At 44.9% G+C, this 13,698-nt stretch overlaps 1 pseudogene; it reads right to left on the bottom strand.

The window, feature by feature from the left end:
- Positions 1–13,099: 13,099 nt before the first annotated feature.
- Positions 13,100–13,218, bottom strand: LOC118601885 (annotated as a pseudogene).
- Positions 13,219–13,698: the final 480 nt, after the last annotated feature.

Raw genomic sequence — 13,698 nt, 5'->3', positions numbered from 1 at the left:
GAGATACAGTGCTCTCATTGGCTAGATCTGAGCCACATGTTCATCCTTGGATCTGGGATGGGGTCAAATCCACTGCAAACTACATTGCTTCATGACAGAATGGGGTGCTTTTAACAGACTCAGAATAAACGGATGCAAGGTAAGCAAAACAGCAGATGTACACAAGATATTTTTTATTCTCTTTTCACTTTTGCCACGGAAGGCAATGTAGACTTGACTGAGGCCATGAAAAGAATCAAGAACATCTTTTGGTTTGAGAGAAAAATGAAAAGAGCTCTCTTGTGTATATCAGGGGCTGGAAGGAAACCCCTGGCAGATGACACAAGCTGCCTCTCAGACTTTAGGTTTGAAGATGTTCAGAGACTCTAGAAGTGTGCCCACATCCTGGGAATGTGAGCTCACAAACTGGCTCGTGACTACGGACAGCTGACTGCATGTCCCCTCAGTGCCCTTACCCACATGGGCTCACTATCTCTCCGTTGCTCCTACTTTTCTTCCCCGAACAAATTTGGGTGGGTGGCAAGATGTTCTGGACTGATCGTATAGTTCTAGCTACACAGAAATCTTTCTCCACTTTAACCTCCCTTCTCCCTTGGGGGCTGGGGCCCAAGTCAAGTCCTCTTTTTCATCTTTTCCCATAATTCTCCTGTCAATAATTCAATATGGGAAAATGTCTTTATTGCATAAGCATGAGCTCCTTCATTAATCCTTTATCTTCTTCCATGATCTCTTTCAACTTTTGTCTCATCATCTTAGGGGAGTCCCTTTCTTTTCGTTCATCTCTAGACATACCTCCTCCAGCATAAGAATGCTTTCCTGCTGCAAATAATAGAAAACTCCCACTAATTCAACAAAGGAACTTACCATCCTACAACACAGGAAGTCCAGAGGTAGGACTGATGTGGTATGTCACATGAAGCCCGGGCGTGGTTTCCCCAGGATCTCTGGCCATGCAATCCTCTGTTGCTGCTTTGTTTTCAGCAGACCTCATTTGTGCTGGCAAGATGATCCCCATCAGCACTCGGGGCAATGTGCTGTGTGTTTCTGGTCAGTAAGAGAGCAAGGAAACCTCTCTTCTACCCACAGATGAAAGAATGTTCCTTCAGTCCAACTGGACTAACTTAGATCTCACATCGCTCCCTGGACCAATGACAGTCACCAGAGGGATGCCAGGTGCTGATTGGATTCTTGACTATAACACTTGCAGGAAACTTACTTATAGTCCAGGGACATTGGTGGCGGGGTCGGGGTTGGGGTGTCACATGGCTTGAATGGAAGAAAGAAGAAGAATTGGACGCTGGGTAGACATTGTATTGTGTTTAACTGTGTTTAATGTGTCCATGTTTAATGTTTCTTAACCTAAATGTTTTTTTTTTTCATAAAAAGAAATAATATTGCTGATATATTATGGTTTAAACAGACCTTTATGGATTTAAACTTATAACCTAAACATCATGTATAAAATTGTTTATATGGAGAAGATACATAACCTCATGCTAAGCATCTTATTTATAAGTGCTTTTATACTGATTTAAACCATGTTGAGATGAAGCAATGATCAAAACACTCTGGACTTTGGGGGACTGTGGTCACTGCCCCTGGCAGAGCTGTGGGTGTGCTCCGTTTGGCCTCAGCACCCATGAGTGTGCACAGTCACAGACACGGGGTGCTCTCTGGGACACGCATTGCATCCCTCGCATGAGGATGCCCACCTCCTCCTAGTCTCTGCCTTTTGTCCCAGAGTCTGGCCATAGACATGTGGTCTATGGCTCTCTGTGTAATGACTGCAGTCTTTGTTTGGAACAAGGTAACTTGAAGTTTTATCTCTGGGTGCCCAACTTTAGCCCCTTCTGAAGAATGTTCTGATTTTGGAAACAGAAGAGCCTTGGCAATAAGAAGCCACAGACGATGCCACCCTCTGTCTTAGCTGGTGCTTTCCACCTCCTTCTGGCTGGAACCCTAAACCTAGGGGTTTGCTTCCTTCTAGTCTGTCCACCAGCAGAGTTACCAGGGCTTGGGAGAAAAACCAGGAGGTGAGTTAGTGATGAGCTTGGGCTCATCAGACCTACTTTGAGTCTGGCCAAATGAGCTTCAGTGTCCTCATACTTGTAGTGGGGACATGGCTCAGATAATGTATTTGGCTGTCACATATTAAGGGCTTCCTTTGTGCCAGGCTCTCAGCTACCACTGTTGCCCTGTATTACCTCATCTAACTCCCCAAGGCCATTTGAGGTAGGTACAATTGTCTTTATTTCACAGATGAGAAAACTGAGGCTCTAAGAGGTGAATTGACTTGGTCAGGGTCAAACAATCAGCCTGTGGCAGATCCTGGGGTTCAAGCCCTAGTCCGAAGCCAGTGTCTCTGCTCTTATCAGTCACTTTCCCCACAGGACTGTAGAGAGGAAGAAATGGGAAAAGCATGGAAAACCTGGCACAGTGCTGGCACCCGCTGGGTGTTCAGTAAACGGGGCTGGTTCCTGCCGCTGCCGCTGCTGCTGGTGTTATGAAAGCAAAGGTCCTGGACAGTCCCCGGACTAACAGCCGGCCCTGCACAACCCTGAGCTGGCCATGATCTCCCTGAAAACTTGTTTATTGGCCGTGTGGTAGTCTGAAGAAAGAGTTGTCTGTCCTCTCTCAATTTCTCAGGCCCTCAGAAGGTAGGCTCGAGTTACTGAGCACATACACCTGTTGTCCTGGGCCGGAGGGGCGGGAGAGCTCAGGCGACCAAGCACACGTCTGACCTGGGGGTGGGGTCAGCAGTGTCCTTGGCAGGCTGAGGAGCTGGCTGGCCAAGAGCCTTCCAGCAGGGGCAGCAGAGGGCTCCCATAACCAGAGTCCTTATGGGGACAGTAGAGACTGCTCTGGGCCCTTAAGCCTTCCCTCATTCCATCATGGCCCTCCGCCGTCCACCCCAGACATAGCACAGGCTCTGTCTATGTCAAGATAGCTCCACATCAGCCAGGGTGAGAGCAGCTCCCAGACCAGGGAAAGGACAGAGAAATGCAGAGAGCAGCAGCTACAAAAAACAGTGAATGCTGGTGAATACTGCTCAGGTATCAGGAACCAGGCTCAGTGCTCTCTGTTCACTGTCTCATGTGAGCCTCACAATGCACTGAGTGACTGAAGCACTATCATGGATGTCAGTTTAAAGGACGGAGAAACTGAGGCTACGTGAAATGGGGTAACTTGCCTGACAGCACACAGCAGGCACAGTATGACTTGCAATAAATACATCCAAGATGGAAATTCATTTTCTTAACTGTGATGCTTAAATGCCTCCCCCTCAAATAAAAGATAGGGGCACTATCATTTTATTTCACTTCCCTTCAGTAAACTTAGGCACAATGATAATTCTGGGAAAAGTGCCAACCGTGTGCCAACATCATGCAGGTACTCTGCTCATCACCGAGCTTCACAACGGTCCTGTACACTGCAGCTCAGAGCAGTCACATGACTCACACCAGGTCACACAGCTCTCTGTGCTTTCATCGAATCAACTTTGGTCACCAGGGAAAATGTACCCTGGGGACGTTTTCAGAATGTACCTTCTTCATCGAATTTCTCAAAAGCTACTGGCCCTTCTCACCACTTTATGTGATTCTCTGGAGAAACTCTAACTTTAACTCAGCTGAGCCTGTACCAGGTCCAGAGATGAACTACAACCTGAATGAATGTGCTGCATATCACCTCGGGTGCCTGGAGAGCTGGGCGGCGGCACCATCTCCCTTATTGTGGAAGGGATTTTTCCAGGGTTTGTCTATATTAAGAACAAATCCTGATCCCGATGCCTGCTGGGCTTATCCCAACAGGCAAATCTTGGGCCTGTCATCTCCAGCTGGGGTCGGGGGGCGGGAGGGGCGGGCGCTGTGGGAAGTGTGTAATTCAAAAGGGTGCTATTGTAAATGAAAGAACCCCCTCTCAATCTAATTTAAATTAAAAATATATATATTTTAAGGACATGAGGGTACTTACTATACAGACCCCAAAGAGAGTAGAATAATCAGGCCTCGAGAAAGACAGAAATCCAGGCTCCCTGCGACTTGTGGCAGAATGGGGGCAAACTTTTGGTCAGATAGCGTGGTCTGCACTAGAAAGGCTTATTCCTAGGAAGTCTCAGTATTGACTTTGTCTTGTTGACCATTGGAGATGGGGCAATACCATAACCATGGGATCTGAGTTGAGGCAGAATTTTCCCCCAAATGAAAGGGCAGGTAAGTAGGAGGCAGTCAGGTCTTATGTCTTTCATTGAGAAAAACACTCTGGATCATTTCTATCATGTGAACTATTATCCAGAAGACAGTTTTGCCTTCGGTCTCATTTTTCTGTATTTGGCATCTAGTATAACATTTACGTAAACTGTGAAAAGAATATTACAGTTATCTTATTCATGTTCGGTAATCATAAACAGGTGGACTTTATATAGAAAAACCCAAAGAACAAGTATCACTATTATTATGATTAAGATTATTAGCAGACAGGTAAAGAGAATCAAATAAAATGAATCCTGAGTTCAATATCAATCCACAGGTATAAAAGACTTATTGGTATCTTGGGACATCTGTCTAACTACTTTCATGGCTTCTCAGGACCACATTATTTTTTACTGATTTAATAATCATCTTTAATAGTTTTATTTAATCACTAATGAGAAAACCAATGAGATATTACAAGAAGTTCAAAGGAGAATCCAAAGAACAGGCAAAGTTATAAATTAGGAATATTGAGATGAGTGAGAAAATGGAGGGCAAACAACTTTGCTGTGGTGAGGGAAACCAGCTGCAGGGCAGAAGCTTTGTATGTCCACAGGCAGAAATTGTTCTGCATTGCTATTAGTTATCCACAATATATAAAATTGTAAAATAGTTCAAGCAAGAAGAGCGTACTCTCGACAATGCACTGTTTTCACTCAAAGCACAAAATTTTCTATGTAATACTTTGTCCCCTCTTTTGCTTGGATAACCAGTATTCATCCTTTAAGATTCATCTCAGGCATGAAAGGACCTTATTTAAGAAATTTTCAATACATCCTGGAATACTTCTGTAAAGTATAGTAAAAATAAATTGCTAGAAAAATAAAATGAAAGAAAGGAGACATACAAAACACAAACCCAGCTGTTTGTATTATTAGTTTCAGTAGATATAAAGTTACTCCATCAAGGTGCTATGGGAAGTTCTACAAACTTTCTTGAATTCTACACTTAACAGTGACTAGTAGCGAACAGTTTGCAAGTTTGACCCCAATACATTTTGAGCTGTACTGCACAAAAACGTACATTCGCATCCACTGCTGCTGAAGGACCTGGGTCTGCTGCCTTCTGATGCCAGCATCCATGGGGTCCAGGCTTCCTCCTGTCCCTATTCTTTAATTCTCAGGATATTGTATGCCCTAACTCTCCACTTTCATGCCCTTATTAGTCTAGGACAGCAGAGCTTCAACTTTTCGGTCTCAGGACCACTTCACACTTTTAAAAATTGTTGAGGATGCCAAAAGCTTTTTTTTTTTTTTTTTTGATGTAGGTTATAACTATCATATTAGAAGCTAAGATGAAATTTTAAAAATAATTTATTTTAAACCATATTAATAATCATAGCCATAATAAATCATCACATGTTAACATAAGATATTTTTAATAAAAATGACTTTTTCAGAACAAAAGTAAACAGCGAGAAGAGTGACTTTTTTATATTAAAAAAAAATCTCTTTGTTGTCTCGTGTCTCTATTTCCTTTCTCTTACAGAAAAGAAGGCAGATGAAGTCTCATCTACTTTTGCACCCAATCTGTTGCATTATCATAAGTCATATAACCTCTGAAAAACTCCTTTGCATACCTGTGAGAGAAAAAAGGGAGCGAAATAGGCAAAAACACTTTAAATTTATTAGAACACATTCTGACCTCACTGATCCCTTAAAAGGGTCTTGAGGGCCTTCAGGGGTCTCTTCTGCTTCTTGCTCTCAGTACCTTGAGAAGCGTGGTATAAGATATCTTGTTTAAGAACATCACCTTCATGCATACGTACATACACACATTTAGGATGACCAGCTGTTGCTATTTGCCTTGGACTATCCTGGTTTTAACACTGACAGTCCTGTGTCCCTGGCAAACTATGATTATTGACTGCCCTAACACACAGGCATACATACTTTCATTCAAGATAGCTTGAGTATCCCAGCTCCGGTCCCTGATTACAGGTTCTGTTTCTCTCCTTTCTTTTCTCTCACTTTCTTATCCTCTTCCTCTCTCTAATTTACTTTCCAAACACTTTGATTAACATTGAGACAAGAGCTGTTACGCAGGTTTGTGGTGGTGACTGCCAGTTCTCACTCCATATCTTTTCTTCCCTCTTTTCTTTATTAATAGAAACCACATTTTGTTAGAACAGCAACATGCCCAGAAAAAAAACCCCAGCCTCCCTTGCAGCTAGAATGGTCATGTGATATAATTCTGGCCAATAAGATGTTCAAGAAAATTGTTGCGAGGGGCTTCAAGAAAAATACATTTAAAACAGAGTGAATTCATAACACACATTGTTTTCCCTTTGCCCTTTTTCATTTTCCTGCCCATAACTCAGCTGAAATGGCTGGAGCTGCACAGTTAGACTGCAGAGGTGAGGACCAGGGCCATACCTGGAGGATAGAAGGGCTCAGGGCCAGAAGGAGACTGAGCCCTTCAATGGCTTCATGGAGCTACAAAAAAAGTCTTGGTTTGATTATTTCCAGATTTCTTCTGTGAGTATAAACAAACAAACAAACAAATAAATAAAACTCCAATTATATTTAAGTCATAATTCTTCAGATTTCTGTTGCCTAACAGAATTTTGAACAATGCAAGGTGTTATTTGTTTTCTTTATTGGATAGAAAAGTTCTTTATATAAAATAGCAGGGAGCAGGGAAAAAAATGAACTAGTTTATTTCTTGTTTATAGCTGCACTTGGGGCTCAGACATTCCCAGGAGTCAGGAGCCTTTGTAGAGAAATGATTCTTCACCTCCATGTTGGATTCGTTGGGTACTTACCTTGGTCCACGGCCACCAGAATTTTTGAAACCTCACTGCTAAGGAGCTGAGAGAACTTGAGTGAAGAGGACCAGCTTTTCTCCTAAGGGACTCCTACCTCACTTGCACAGACATTGACTGGCCTGACTTCCAGGGTTCCTGGCAGTGAGTTCTCAGTCCTTGCCCTCCTAGGAGTGAGACAGAAACATCCCCTGCTTTCTGCCACTAGCCGTACATATCCTGGAGATGGGTGCTCAGGGCTCAGGGCTCTGAAAGGGAGGCAACAGCATCCTGCAGAAGCGCTGGCAGCCGTTCTATGGACATGTGGGCAGTGCCCCTCACTTATGCTCAGATGCTAACTTTCATTGGCCCGCTGGCCTCTGGTCTCCACTCCAGCAAGCAAATCCTCTGGCTCCTGAGCATAGCTGTTGCTTACCGTGAAGGGTAGCGGGCTCTTGATGTCTTTCCAGTGTTACTGGGTTTGGGGATAGGCTCTCTTTCTATGGTGATGGCAGGCGGGTACAGTCACACTATGCACCACATTGCATCTGTATACCGGCCCTCCTGGTTCAGGATCAGGCCTGTGAACACTGTATTGGCACCCTCCCCTCCCACACCTCAGACCAGGCTCCTCATCTGGCTGCAGAGGACTTGGCTTCTTTGAGTTTACATCCTGCTCAGCAAACACACAACATACTGTTGCTCTTCAAATTCTGCCACAAGTTAAGTAAAAGAGCACTCAGAGTCTCTGTGCAGGAGCTGGTTACCTTGTTCCTTTGGTTTCTTCCTAAGTTCCACCAATGACAAGCATTACCTGGGTGTTAGTCTGTGCCTGAAACTTTTCCAAGTGTGAGGAGCACACAGATGTATGGCTGTCCCCTAGGGCTGCTCCTAGGCTAGGACAGGAGGTAGACACACAAACCATCCATGATGTGGCCTGTGGCTTCTGCAGCAATATTTATCACTGCACCTTCTTCAAAGGCTCATTCTTGAGTAAGGTCTCATTTTATTCTTCTTTTGAGTTTCCAGACCCCACCTCCATTTCTTTCGGTGGCAATCCAGTGGGTTCTGGTACACTGCAATGTAGACAATTAACAATTAATTTCTTTCTTATCATGTATGACAATTAGTACTTTCCTGTAATTGCTTATCACAGGCAGAGAAACACGCACTTGCTGTGTGTGCATGCATGTGCATGTGTGTGTGTGTGTGTATGGCAGGAATTCCATCCCATTTTGGAGAGGAAGAAAGCTAGATGAGGGCACAGGCTTGTGGAACAGTGGAATGAGGAGAGACCATGTAGTAAGTTCTTGTAAAGGTAAGTTAGTTAAGCCCTTGACCAGAAAGCCCAGGGCTCTGAAATACCAAGAAGCTCCAGGATCAGCCAGCCAGGACCTGCCTGAGCTGTGGGGGGCAGGAAGTGGGAGGTGGAAGAGGAGCACTCTGTGCACCAGGTGTCCCTGCAAAGTCAAAAGCTACTAATGGAAATAACCACCGGGGCATGATTTTTCATGCCTTGATTCCAATCACAGACCTGTCATCCAAGAAGAATATTGAAGGGGGAATTCCATTTCCTTTTAAACCAAATGTTCCCCACAGAAGCCAAAGGCTCGTGGAAACAATCCCGATTGGAAAGACTTGAGCACACATTGTTCTGGCTTCTCGAGCGAGAGATGGCAGCACTCGCCATTTATCGAGAGATGAGCTTACCAAGAGAGGGGGCCTGCCCACACATGGCAGTGACCTTTCCTGCTTCCTTGGACCACATACGTGACTCACAGGAGGAAGTTGAGCCGACTTGGTCTTTTTGAACAGGTTGGTGTGGATGCTGGAAGGTGAAGGTGTGCCGCCCTCACCGGCAGTAGTGGTGAAGCTGGGAAGAGGCGCCGCATGGCAGACACTGCAGGAGGGCCCCGTGGAGTCCCTGAGGAAAAGAGAGGGTGCTGCCCACTCCCAGAAAAGCTCAGAGGTCAGTGCACACACAATTCTACTTCTGCAGCTCATCCACACACAAGAAATTTATTAAAAGACAGAGAAAGAAAGAAGGAGGCAGGCCCGATGGCCTAAGCATTTGACATAGGATCAGGCAGCTTTGCCTGCCACATGCAAACTGTGAACACTGAGTGCTTACAGGTACTAAACCCAGCCACTCCTCACAACAACCAGCAGACATAGTCCTAGTATTATCTCCATTTTCTATTCGTGGAAACTGAGGCTCAGAGAGGTTAAGGAAATTTTCCGAGGTCACACAGCTAGTAAGTGCCTCTGGATTTTTCACTACCTCACTGAACTCCTCCCCTGTCCTCCTGGCATTGCTTTCTACCTTGTCAATATAGTAAGACAATCACCTGGATGGGCTCTTTTACAGACTCAGGAGGACTTATCACATAGGTCACGTCTGCCCACCTAGTCACCCTTAGTGTATGAAAGTGGCCTGGCACAATGTGGTCCCAGGGGGAATATGCGAGAGGCAGGCCTGTCTGTGGGCAGTATTTTATTCACTCTCCAAGCAGGACTTACTCTTGAGTCACCACCCCATGTCTTCTGCTGCTCGTGCATTTGATCTGGAATAAGCCCTGCATGGGAGAAAAATCATACCTCATTGTGCCACCAGCTGGGGTACTAGGTAAAGGCAGCTCCTGCAAAATGCCTCAGGGAAGTTGATTGACAGCTAGTCAACAGTGCCTGTCAGGCTTCAGGACAAGGGAGATGAGGGCACAGCGCAGGGAGAGTGATGAACACTCTGTGCTGGTTGGATCATGTGAGGGCCCTTTGTCCAGTTCTGTTTTTAAATTATAACTTTTCTAGTTGCGGATTAGAAGTAGTGTAGACCCACCATAGAATATTCGAGAAATGAAGACAAAATATAAAAGAATCATCACCAATAATGCTACTAACTGTGTAGTCCCGCTATTCATATTTAAGGGTGTTCCTTCCTGTTTTATGTCTGTGTGTGCATAGCTTTGCATGAGTGTGCGATGTGGGTGCACATCTGTGTAATATTGAGCATACCATTATGTATCTATCTTTTCCCTTATTCTTCAAAAAGATAGTGTTTTATGGTTGTATAATATTATATCATTATATAGATGTGACATAATTTATTTGCCCACTTTTCCATTATTGTATAATCTTTTGTAATAACGGCTAATACTCCAGGGAGAGCTGTAGGAGCAAAATTTGGCTACATATGTGACCATTTCTTTAGGATGGATTTCTTGAAGTCAGATTATGGAAATAAAATCTAGGAACATTGTTGAGTTCCTTGATATTTATTGTAAACCCCCAGCCCACCTTTAAAAGAACATACATGGCAGGTAATTGGTCTGGTATGAGTTTTTGAGAGAATGAGATTCCATTTACTTTGAAAAGGAGGATGGTGTGAACAGAGCAGCTGGTATCGAATGTTTGAAGGGCCATCCTGTGAGAAAGGGAGTAGATTTCTTATGGGTGACTCCATAAAGTACAACTGGCACCATGAAGAGATACGAAGAAGTAAGATCTTGGCTTAATGTAGGAAGAATTTATTCAAAAAAAGAAAAGAAAGCAAGAAAGCAAGAAAGGAAGGAAGGAAGGAAGGAAGGAAGGAAGGAAGGAAGGAAGGAAGGAAGGAAGGAAGGAAGGAAGGAAGGAAGGAAGGAAAGCTTAGTGTTGGGCAGAGGCTTTACCTTACACTACAGGACAGCACTTGTCATCAGGGTGTTTGGGATAGTGAGGGGTACGCTGCCCGCCAAAGCAGAGGCAGTCCCTAGCTTTGGGAGTGCACCTTCCTGGAAATGTGCACATAGGTGGGGAAGGGACAGATCACGGAATATAATTTCATATTTATAAAAGGGGTCAGGGGAGAGAAAAGTATTCCAGGAAACTAAACATTAATCACACACACACACACACACACACACACACACACACAGCTGCTGACAGGCCTAAGTCTAATGAGCATCAGCTTGAGGCTATGAGTTTGCTTCTTTCAGTAATGCCTAAAGAGTCTCACCTTCATGTTCACTATGTTGAGCTTTGTGACTTCTTCTTGTCAATATTAGCACTTTGATATTTTTTCACTTTTGTAAAATCATAAGGACAACTCACAACAAACTATTCAGCTAATTGGGAAATCAGCATGGATGAAACTAATGGGGCTGGGAGTGGAGCACCAGCTGCTTCCAGGCGGGGTCACAGAGCAGGAAGCGAATGGTCTCCTGATGCAGAAGTGTCTCCACATTCAGACGGGGACATTAACATGCACAGCATGACTGCAGGTTGTCTAGACACAGAAGATGGCCTGCCTGGGCTTGCTGTCCTGCATAGGGTGTGTGCCGAACTGGCGGAGACGTGGGTTCTCACAGGGTGAGCACTCCAATCACTTAGCCGTCATTCCATGCACCCCTGTGCACTAGGTGCTGTACTAGGATCTAGGGTAAAGGGGCACCTCACCAGCTGGCTCTTCTTTGGCCCTTCCTGGAACGGCTTTCTCTAAAGTGGATGATTCTGTGCTCCAATGAGGCGGCTCCTCATGGCAGAGCAAAGGTTTATGTCCCTCTCTATCCCATGGAGGGCCAGTGGGCTTGCCTGGGGGGGTCTGGTCAGTGGGCTGGGGCCAGAATTTAGACTTGGACAAGTGGGGTGTTTTAACTGAAGAAGTCCAGAGGAGGAAATGTTTCAGAAAGGCATGAGTCCTCTGGAGAAAACATTGGTCCTGACCATTTCTGTATATACTGTGTCTGGCACTGCTTCTGGAGAATAGACCGAGCTGCAGGTTGCAGATCCCGGGGAGGGGGAGGGGCGCTGCAGCATTGGGAGGGCGCGGGACTGGCAGCAAGGCCACACCACAGGTGGAGAAGAGCATGAGTTATGAGAAGTCCCAGGTGGACACAAAGGGGGCTGGCTTGGGTAAGACAGAGACCAACACGCATTTTCGTCTCCTCGGCATCATTTCTGTAAATGGTTGTGGGCATGAAGCATTCAGGACAGTCCCCTCTGCCAAGGCTTTCTTCCCGGTTTTGGAACACCAGCCTCTCCTGGTTTTCCTCTTACCTCTGCGGATGCTCCTTTGTCTGCCCTGTCCATTCCTTTTCTCCTCATTGTTACATACCCGAATGTCTTCGATCTGGCCCCTCCTGTACTCTTCGCACCCACTCTCTCTGGGGTGTCCAGTCCCAACACATGGCTTTAGGCATCATCTCTATGCTAAGGCTTCCAAATTTCAATCTCAAACCTGACTGCCCTCCCACTCCCATGAGTGTCAGACACATACTACCTGACAATTCCACATGGATCACTAGTAGAAGAGTCAACCATGACCTGTCCAAAATAAAACTTTTTCCCTCTCTGTCCTCCAAAAGCATTGACCCCTGTGCTTATGCCATTGATTTTCCCATCTCAGTAAATAGTGCCAGAACCCACCAATTCAAGCTGGGACTAAGGCGAGGCAAGAATGTTTCAGAAGGCCTTCGCTCCAGTGCCCACCTGTACTTGCATGGTCCTGAGAGGGAGGGAGGGTGGGCCTCCTTGTATGCTGTGCGCAGGGCACCTTGCTTGTCTCAACTCTTTTCCTAGGCCATCTGCACCAAGTTGCTCCAGCCAAATGCCTAAAAATTACATTTGATTCTTCTCACCATTTTATTGCCTATGTTTAATCCTTCAAGAAGTCACATTGACTCTGTCTCCAAAACTTGCAAATGCATCTAGTTCTCTCCACTTTCATTCCTACCTTGCTGGCCCTGGCCCTCACTCACTGTTTCTCCCCTGGACCACTTAATGGGTTTCCCTGGTTCCTTTCTTCCTCTCCTCCAACCTATTCTCCACACAGCAGCCAGAACTTCTATTTTTATTTTTATAAAAGTGGTATACAGACAGTTTTAAAAGGCAAATAGTTCTGTAAGGCTTATAACGAAAATAGCGGGTCTTGTGCCATCCCTCCTCTGCCACAATCCACGCTTCTCAGAGGTGAACATTTGCGACTCTATAGGCAGTTTCCTCCATCCTTGTACAGCTGGCTTTTGAGTTTTATTTTATTTTTTATTTTTTTAGATGAATCTACCTTTGGTTGGCCTCACAGATTACAAGGACCTTGTCAGTTTAACAATCCCTTATTTTTTATTTTTTATGCCTACAGCACCTTGTCTTCCTAGGTGGTCTCCCATCCAAGCACTAACCAGCCCCAACCCTGCTTAGCTTCCGAGATCAGACGGGATTGGGCTTGTTCAGGGCAGCATGGTCGTAGACTGGCTTTTGAGTTTTAGGTTTTAGTTATTTTCTACTGAATTCTAAACAAGATATAAGACTTATCTCTCTTATCTCCCTCCTCATCACAGAGACACTTCCCGATAACATCTTTCCAACTTAGTTATATCCAATTTAGTTACATTGGGGGTCTCATTGTCTCTTCAACCTGAACTTCAACCCATTCATTCTCTGATGTTCAGCCCCACTTGCCCCAGAGCTTTCAGGGCACTCTTTCTTCTTAAAGTTCCAGCTTCTTGCTAGCTGCCTTCCCTTTAGATGTGCATCGTTTGCCTTTGGCCGGTGTGCCAATATGGTTGCCCCTCATCCATCTGCTTTCCATATTGCTATTTATTTATTCTTTTGCTGTATCTTGTCTGTTATCATCTCTCTCTGGTTCTTTTTGGCTTTATGGGTTACTTCTGCTTTTATATATGTTTTGGCATTTTGTTGGGGAAGACATGTACGTTGAATCCACCACAT

Source organism: Rousettus aegyptiacus, unplaced genomic scaffold, assembly GCF_014176215.1.
Source record: "Rousettus aegyptiacus isolate mRouAeg1 unplaced genomic scaffold, mRouAeg1.p scaffold_m13_p_4, whole genome shotgun sequence".
In the NCBI taxonomy this organism is placed as follows: domain Eukaryota; kingdom Metazoa; phylum Chordata; class Mammalia; order Chiroptera; family Pteropodidae; genus Rousettus; species Rousettus aegyptiacus.
Note: the sequence above shows the minus strand (reverse complement) of the source record. Positions and strands in the feature narration are given on the sequence as shown.